We start from the raw sequence: 9,821 nt of genomic DNA, 5'->3' as shown, positions 1-9,821 counted from the left end.
TGTCCTAAGTTTCATTCAAATAATACTTTCAACATGCGCACGGCACAGACAAAAGGTACTACTTTTTCCTCAATCTTCTAATCCTCCTGCTAACATAATTTTTAACACTTTTCTTCCATATACACTCTGTATATATATATATTTACATAGTAAATTGTAAGTAAAGATATATGTATTCGAGTCGAAGGTCCTCTGGAAACAACAAATCTATTTCTGCGAGGTAGAGGTATGATCTGTGTATACTCTATCCTTATCAAATCCCACTTGTGAGATTCTACTGTGTATGTTATATAGTTATTGTTGTAAGTAAAGATATAGTAGACGAACCATTATATATGTAGTATATACATACAATACACACTTATTAATAGTGTGAGCATATTACAGGTGGTAGTTGAGTGCTTCCAAATTCCAAAGCATGTGCTCTTTACCCACACTAGCGTGCTCAGGCTAGTGTTCCAGAAGGGCCATGTCTTGCTGACTATTTTGTGCCTTTTTTTTTTTTTTTTGAATTTCTTTTTCTTTTTTAACTTAGGATCCGCTTAGGCCGGCCACTACGTTAATTCATAAGTTCTAACTAGCTTGAAGAGCAAATGCAAATGCACCGAATCAATGGGCTTATGCTCAAGGGTGACCAATGGACACCTTTAGTAAAAAAATTATACTATACATATAAATCAAATGTTTATATATATATATATATATGTAAAATGTCGAACACTCTTGGCTAGAAGTAGGAAAGAGGAGCGTACGTCCAGTGAGGATCAAGTATATTACTTTGTCAAACTATCGAGATCGTTACGGATTAGCTGAAGAAGCAAATCTTAACAGAAGCTTCGAGAGAGATGACATAAAGAAAAGAGAGAAAAAAAATGTGAATTAGGAAAAAATCTTTTTTCTGTTGTCTCTTGGAAGGATCCAGTGATCCACTTTATACATGAATGGGCCAACAACCCTGAAAAGAAAAATAGGCTACTGCTCTACAACTGGTCCAAATACTAAACTGATCCTTTAATACACATACAAGAACAACAATATATTTACACTGTTTTCATAACTAAACTAATTAACTCCAACACCCCCCACAAGTTGGAGGGGGCCTGAACACCCAACTTGAGCAAAAGAGGATGATGAATAATGTCAGTAAGCGGCTTAGTGAAAATATCGGCCAGTTGAGAACCTGTAGGGACATGAAGCAATTCAATCAAATCATCAGACAACTTCGTACGAATAAAATGGCAGTCCACCTCGATATGTTTAGTTCGCTCATGAAATACAGGGTTCCGAGCAATGTGGATAGCAGCTTGGTTGTCACAAAATACTGGAACAGGGACAGAAACAATGAGGCCGAAATCAGATAACAAGTTTAATAACCACACCAATTCAGCCACAACTTTGCTAATCGATCGATACTTGGTATAGGCAGAAGAAAGAGATACAACAGGCTACTTCTTAGCCTTCCAGGTGATAAGGGAACCACCTAAGAGAATACAAAAGCCAGTAACAGAACAACGAGTGTCGGGGCATATGCCCAGTCACTATCACAAAATGCAGTAAGAGAAAGATCATGTGAGTTGGAGAAAAATACACCCAAAGTAGAAGTCCCTTTCAAATAACACAATAAATGCAGTGCAGCCTTCATATGACAATCAGAAGGTTTTTGAAGGAATTGACTTAAGTGTTGAACAGCAAAAGATAAGTCAAGCCTCGTATGAGTAAGAAAGTTAAGCTTACCCACTAAGCTGCGATAAGTCTCAGGGTTTGGAAGTGGAGTACCCATATCAGCCTTCAATTTAACAGACAAATCAAGTGACAAGTTACTGGAGAAACCACATCACAATTATAATCGTGGAGCAGATCAATGATGAATTTTTTTTTATGAAGCAGTAAACCAGTGGCAGAATAGAACACTTCAATCCCCAAAAAATAATTCAGAACACCCAGATCTTTGCTTCAAAATTGAGAATCAAGAAAAGACTTGAGGGCAGAAATTTCATCAAGATCATCACCAGACAATTATATCATCAACATAAACCGCAATGAGCACGATAGAGGAAGAATACCTCTTTATGATTAAGGAATGGTCATTAAGGGAGTGCGAGTAGCCCCAGGAATAAAGTGCTTGTGAAAGCTTAGCATACCTCTGTCTAGAGGCTTGTCGAAATCCATAAAGGGACTTTTGAAGATGACAAATCAAAGGGGAAGAACCAGCTGGGCAGTCAACAGTTAGACCCGAGGGAAGCTTCATATATACCTCCTCTTCCAAGTCACCATGAAAAAATGCATTATTGACGTCAAGTTGGAATAAAGGCCAGCCTTTTTTGACAGCCACAACAATGAGGCATTTAACAGTAGAAAACTTAATGACGGGGGAAAATGTTTCATTAAAATCAGCTCCTTCCACTTGGGTGTCACCTCGAACAACTGATACAAGTATGATCATGATCATGATACTTTTGAGTATTTTTGAAGACTAGTCACTAAAGGATTTTTTTGTCATTTTGTCTATTATTATAATGTAGTATAAATAGAACATTGTAGGATTTATTTCTTTAGTTGATCATTATTATTGACGAATACTTCTCTTAGAGTGAGAGAGAGTCCAATTGAAACTAGGGCATAACATAAGGGTGGATTCTCTTGTGTGTTGCATTTTGCTTGATGCATTGGTGCTTGGGTGGTGGACGCCTCTCTCGTGTCAATTGTAAGAGTTAGGTGTTTGTTGTGTGAAGTTATAAAGGTCCAAGAGTGGAATATGCTCTTGGGTTGTTAAGACTATATCAACACTTGTCTAACTACCTATCTTATATCTTGTTTTAGTTTCGGTTTCTTGTGTTGTTAATGTAAACCGTTTGTTTTTGTTGCTATTGTAATATTGTGGAGCTTCATATTGTGTTGCTAAACTTGTTGTTGGCTGGCTGTTTTGGTGTATTAACACCTTGTATCCTCTTCTTTCTTGTTCTAGATAGTGAATCCGAGAGAGATCCCCATTTGGTCCACGATTTGTTGTGATTTGTGGACTGTTTTCATTTGGTATCAAAGCAAGGTTTGATTTTGTTCCAACAAAATCAATCTTGGGATTGTTATCTTGAAAAAAAAAAGTTACTGTTCACGTTTTTAGGGTCTTTCAAAAAACTTGATTTTTGTGTGTTTCTAGTGTTAGATCTTGTTCCCTAACACTATTAGAGTATAGAAATTGAAAATTCCAACAAAAAAAGAAGTGTCAAAATCGAAAATTCCCCAAAAATATACTAAATCCGTTTTTGACCCTAGGTCAAATTTTGAGTTTTTGATTTTGCATTTTTTCTTGTGTTTTTAGTGTTAGATTTGTGTTCTCTAACACTATAGGAGTATAGGGTTCAAATTTGAGCTAAATTGGAGGTTATTTGAGTCATCCACCAATGTTGAGCTTGAGTTTGAAGAAACTTGAAGGTGAGATCTCATTGTGGGAGGTTGTTTTGAAATAACGTGTGTTTTGTGTTGTAGGTTTTGCATTGAATTGTTGTGTGTGATATTGAGGAGTAATTTGGTATCTTGATTGGACCGTAACTTGAAGGGTTATTTTCGATACCACCATAATGGAATCCGAGGCTTCAAATGCTCAAACAATGGATAATAATGCCATCAATCTCATTTTGGCTCACCTTGAAACTATGTCCCGAGATGTGGCTAGGTTGAATGTGGGTCTTGAGAAATTAGATATGGATGTGGCATCAATGAGTGGGAGATTAGAACGTGTGGAAAGCCAAATGAGTCGACCTTCTACCCCTCAAAACATTTCCCCAACTAATACTCCCGAGACCTTGCACCAAATGCAATATACACCAATTGCCATAAATCAAACCAATCTTTACTCCCAAAGCCGAGAACAAGATAGACCAAGCTATCCTCCACTCCACCAAGTCCAACAAGAAGGGCTTGGAACCCAAATACCATTACCAAACCCGAACCCTTCCATTCAAACTCCACTTGACCAAAGACCTCACTATCTAAATCCAATCCCGCCACTACAAGCTCTACTTAACCCAAATAGACCCATCCATGTTGAGGTCTATGGTAGGGGAGGCCAACATCATGGTTATGGGTCGTATGATGATGTTTACTTAAGGGAAGAAAGAATGAGGCGTAAACATGGGGAGTTAGGCCGAGAGGTGAGAGATGGCCACCCAAACCGAGATGTAGGTCTCAATTCTATCAAAGTGAGCCTTTTCATTTTCAAAGGTGAAAGTGATCCCGAAGCCTACCTTGCATGGGAGTCATCTTGTGACAAGATCTTCCAACTTAATGATCTCACCGAAGAAAAAAAAAGTTGTTATGCTATAGCTCACTTCGAAGGGTATGCTAATACATGGTGGGAGTATGTTAACCGGTTTGGGAATGAGATGATTGAGGGACAACCTCCTCCTTGGTTTCGATTTAAGAACCTTATGCGACAAAGGTACTTGCCCGAGACTTATAGGTATGAGCTCCTTGCTAAATTGTACAATTTGAAGTAAGGGAACAAGAGTGTCATGGCTTACTACGATGAATTTCAACAATTGATGTTAAAACTTAACCACCGAGGCGAGCAAGTAAGTCATGACATTGTGCGCTTCAAGGTTGGGTTAAACAAGGACATCTCCACTCACATGATGCTTCACAAATTCAACACCATAGATGGCATCTTTCATGCGGCTTTAGAGGTTGACAGGGAGCTCAAAGATAACTCATTCATGGCTACCTAACCTGAGGCCACCAAGGTTGTCCAAAAACATCCTCCAAGGTATGAAGGTAAATTGAATTCTACTTCCAATCCTAAGGGATTTCAATGCTTCAAATGCCAAGGGTGGGGGCACAAGGCTAGTGAGTGCCCAAACCGGAGGAACGTGATCATAAGGGAGGGAAAATTGTACTATCTTGGGGAAGAAGTAGTAATTGAATCGGCTAAGGTTAATGGCAAGCCTCAAGATGGAGAGCAAAAAGAGGTTAAAATGCAAGGCGAGGAAGATGTAGAAGATGTGTGGCCGTGTGAAGGAGATTGTGAAGTGCCTTTGTAAAAGAGGTGAGGTTATGAATTTATGGGCAAATTCCTCTCAAGATGGAGAGGATGATACAAGTATGATCATGATCATGACACTTTTGAGTATTTTTGAAGACTAGTCACTAAAGGGCCTTTTTGTCATTTTGTCTATTATTGTAATATAGTATAAATAAAACATTGTAGGGTTTATTTCTTTAGTTGATCATTATTATTGACGAATACTTCTCTTAGAGTGAGAGAGAGTCCAATTGAAACTAGGGCATAACATAAGGGTGGATTCTCTTGTGTGTTACAGTTTGCTTGATACGTTGGTGCTTGGGTGGTGGACGCCTCTCTTGTGTCAATTGTAAGAGTTAGATGTTTGTTGTGTGAATTTTTAAAGGTCCAAGAGTGGAATATGCTCTTGGGTTGTTAAGACTACATCAACACTTGTCTAACTACCTATCTTGTATCTTGTTTTAGTTTCGGCTTCTTGTGTTGTTAATGTAACCCGTTTGTTCTTGTTGCTATTGTAATATTATGGAGCTTCATCTTGTGTTGCTAAACTTGTTGTTGGCTGGCTGTTTTGGTGTATTAACACCTTGTATCCTCTTCTTTCTTGTTCTAGATAGTGAATCCGAGAGAAGTCCCCATTTGGTCCACGATTTGTTGTGATTTGTCGATTATTTTGGGGTGTGATTTCGTGTTCCCTTGTTTGTTCCGTATCAACAACCAAACGAGTTTTAGAACGCTCAACAGAACCATCAGCTTTGTACTTTACCTTATAAACCCATTTAAAGTCTATGGGCTTCTTACCCGGAGGTAACAGAACAATGGACCAAGTGTTGTTGGCCTAAAAGGCCTCAAACTCCTTAGTCATGGCATCCTGCCAAGCAGGGATGTAGGCAACCTGCTTGTAGGACTGTGGTTCAGATGCAGTAATATTAGGGAAGTGACTAGGGCAAGTGGAAGACAGACTAGAGCCACAAATAGAAGGAGGAAAATCACACACAAACTGCTGAAGATGGGAAGAGGTAGTGTGTGATCTGGTAGATCTTCTAGGAGGGGCAGGAGATGCAACAGAAAAAGAAGGAGTTGAGACAGGTGGAGAGGAAGAGGAAAAAAATGGAAGAGGATCAGAAGGGGGATATATAACAGAAGAAGATGGGGGAAAATTAAGGATTGTAGGATCATGGAATGGGAAGGAAAATTCATGAAAAACTACATCTCTAGAGATAAAGGTGAGGTGAGTCTTGAGATTGTATAGTTTGTAACCTTTTTCGGTCAAATAATAACCAATAAAGACACAAGGATCAGCTCGACGTTGAAATTTATCTCGGTGGCATTTTGGAATAGTAGAGAAACATAAGCAACCAAAAGACCTTAAGTGGGAATATGGAGGCATGTGACCATGTAACAATTCATAAGGGGTTTTATTATTCAATATGGAAGAAGGAAATCTATTAATGAGATATGTGGCAGTCTGTACACAATCACCCCAAAATCTTAAAGGTAATTTTGATTGTAACAATAAAGCTCTTGAAGTCTCAAGAAGATGTCTATGTTTTCTATCCATAACACCATTTTGTTGTGGAGTATGAGGGCATGAAGTTTAATGAATGATTCCATTATCAGAAAAGAATTGAGTGGCAGAATTGCTTGAACCAAGTTCAAGAGCATTATCACTCCTAACAGTAAGTACAGAGGCATTAAATTGAGTGCGGACCATGGTAATGAAGGCTTTGACCAAAGGAAAAACATTGCTTTTGGACCCTAAGAGGTGAGTCCAAGTAGCCCTAGTGTGGTCATCAACTATAGTGAGAAAATACTTACAATTAGAATAGGTAGGGGTATTATAAGGACCCCAAGTATCTATATGAATGAGTTGGAAAGGATGAGAGGTTTTGATTGAACTATCAGAAAAGGAAAGTCTGGATTGCCTAGCTAAAGGACAAATGTTACAAGAAAAAAACTGTTTGGAAGAGAACTTACATGGAATAGAAGAAATTTTATTCATTCTTACAAAAGGCATGTGACCCAAGTGATTATGCCATAAAATTTCTTCATTATGCAGTAAACAGAAGCTATTACAATGGGAAAAAATAGAAGGATTTAAAGTAGTAAGAGTGGTGCGAGCATCAAGTTCAGCACAATCAGGTAAATCAGTAGAACCGTGTACTGGAATGTGAGATACTGAAGATGACATGAGTTTGTAGAGGCCATGCTCCAAGCTACCAATCTCCACTGGCCTCTTCATTGAATGGGCCTGGATAATACAAGAGAGTTTGGTAAAAAGGACAAAGCAATTTAATTGAGTAATGAGCTTTGAGACAGATATAAGATTATACTGAAAGCTAGGTATATAAAGGACATGATGAAGAGTGAGGGAGAGAAAATGAATAGATCCAATGCAAGTCACCTTCACTTTGTAACCATTAGGAAGGGTTACCAGGTAAGGTGTTGCTAAAGACTGAATATTAAACAACAAGTCTTTATTAGAGGTCATGTGGTCAGTAGCACCAGAATCGATAATCCAAATGCACCCATTTACTTTGCTAATCATGCAAGCACCATAAGAAGACACAGACTCTACAGGATCAGGTAGGCATACCAGCAAAACCAGCAGAAGCCATAAGGCTAGAAGGGTTATCTGTAATCTTAAAACTTTACAGCAGACTTATAACTTTACTACGCTGCTCATTGGACAATCCAACAAATAAGAAATCATTAGGAGTGTTATCAGAAGAATGGTTAAGGGATAAAGTGCTTGAGCCAGTAGATTCTTGAATCTCAGTAGAAGAAGCCACTCTCTTTACCTTAAAATTAGGGTTGGAAGGCTTGAAATCAGCAGGAAAACCAAAAAGCCTATGACACTTGTCAATGACATGTCCACTCCTTTTGCAATATTTGCAAAACAAAGAAGGTTTATCCTGATCAAAATTGATCCTTTGAGCATAAGACTTGTTAGGATAACCACTTTGAGATTTGGTAAAAGTGGGATAATGGAACTTATTAGAGGGCATATGTGGTGTAGGCCGACGGTTGTGAGAGACTTGGAAGGAGGCAAATTCAGTTGGAAAATGAGCAGGAGATATCACCTGCCTCTGCCTTTTATCTTATAGTAAGATGTTATATGCAGAATCAAGAGAAGGAAACGGTTGTACCATGAGGAGATTACTGTGCACTCCAACGTAAGCCTCATTCAAACCTATGAGGAATTGGTATACCTTATTTTTCTCATCTTCCTTTTAAAGATAAGGCTTTGCAGCACATGTACATGTATTGATATGGGATGTGGAAATAAACCTAAGCTCATCCCACAATCTCTTAAGTTTGTTAAAAAATGAAGCAATGTCTAAAGATCCCTGACTAGTCGAGGCTAATTCCTTCTTAAGTTCGAACACCTTGGTACCACTAACCAAACCATACCTGTTGTTCAATTGACTCCAAATACTCTCAGCTGTGTCAGAATATTGTACACTTTCTGCTTTGTCAAGGGATAAAGAATTGATCAACCATGATATGACTATATTATTGCATCTATCCCAAACCCTAGCACGAGATGTGCCTTCAGCAGGTCTGGTGTAAGAACCATCGATAAAATCTATTTTGTTTCTAGCAGATAAGGACACAATCATGTTCCTTTTCCATCCTCCAAAACCAGTCCCCGAGAAAAGGACACTGACCAAGGATATTCCGAGTACATCGGAGGAGGAGAGGTATAAAGGGTCAGAGTAATCAATGGTAGCGGAAGTCGAAGCACCGGAAGAATTACTCGTGTTTACCATGATAACAAAAATTCACAAAATAGAGGGAACAACTCCTCAATCAATTACACAACAAAAATCACAGAAATGAGCAACGAAAATTACCCCCTGTTTTTACAATTGAAAACGGCAACAACCTTGGCGTAACAAGAGAAATCCAGTACAAACCAAACACGATAGAATACTATGCCCCGAAGATCAAAAATCCAATGAACGAGCAAACACCGTAGATTAGAAAATACTCCATAAAATACCACAAGGGTACCATCGAAAGATGCAAAATCCAACGACCACCATGGATCTCTGCTCTGATACTATATCAAACTATCGAGATCGTTACAGATTAGCTGAAGAAGTAAATCTTAACAGAAGCTTCGAGAGAGATGAGATAAAGAGAAGAGAGAGAAAAAATGTGAATTAGAAAAAAATCTTTTTCTATTGTCTCTTGGAAGGATCCAGTGATCTACTTTATACATGAATGAGCCAACAATCCGGAAAAAAAAATGGGCTACTGCTCTACAACTGGCCCAAATACTAAACTGATCCTTTAATACACATACAAGAACAACAATATATTTACACTGTTTTCGTAACTAAACTAAGTAACTCCAACATACTTCAAGGATTACTTACATGTGCAGATATATGCTTAGTGGAGACTAAGCCCATCGAGTAATCGAAAGGACAAACATACAGAGGGGACGCTTCATGAGATAGGGAGACCAACAGTAGGCAGTGTATGGACAAAGTGTTACTATAAGAGTCTGTTTGGATTTGTTAATTTATTTTAAGCTAAAATAAACGATTAAGCACTTGCTTTAAATCTAAGGAAAAAAATGTGTAGCAAACTTGTGTTCATAATTAAGCTTAATAACAATATTTTTACAAAATTAAGTTTTATAGCAAAAATAACAATATTTTTAGTGAGGTCAAGTCACTACCGTCTTTTTAACGTTACCATATGTAACTTATCTCTTTTCACTCCACGATATTTATCTCTTTCCTTTTCTTACTTTATCTCTTTCTTTCTTTTTTTTTTTTCAATTTTTCTCCTA

The 9,821-nt window shown here is 38.1% G+C and overlaps 1 long non-coding RNA gene across 1 annotated transcript; it reads right to left on the bottom strand.

Annotated features, from left to right (window-relative positions):
* Nucleotides 1-851: 851 nt before the first annotated feature.
* On the bottom strand, nt 852-9,785 carry LOC124899759. Its single transcript, XR_007057321.1, has 2 exons — nt 8,872-9,785; nt 852-1,321 (listed from the first exon to the last, which is right to left on the bottom strand). It is a non-coding gene; the product is annotated as an uncharacterized LOC124899759 (long non-coding RNA).
* Nucleotides 9,786-9,821: the final 36 nt, after the last annotated feature.

This window comes from Capsicum annuum, chromosome 1 (genome assembly GCF_002878395.1).
Source record: "Capsicum annuum cultivar UCD-10X-F1 chromosome 1, UCD10Xv1.1, whole genome shotgun sequence".
Lineage (NCBI taxonomy): Eukaryota > Viridiplantae > Streptophyta > Magnoliopsida > Solanales > Solanaceae > Capsicum > Capsicum annuum.
Note: the sequence above shows the minus strand (reverse complement) of the source record. Positions and strands in the feature narration are given on the sequence as shown.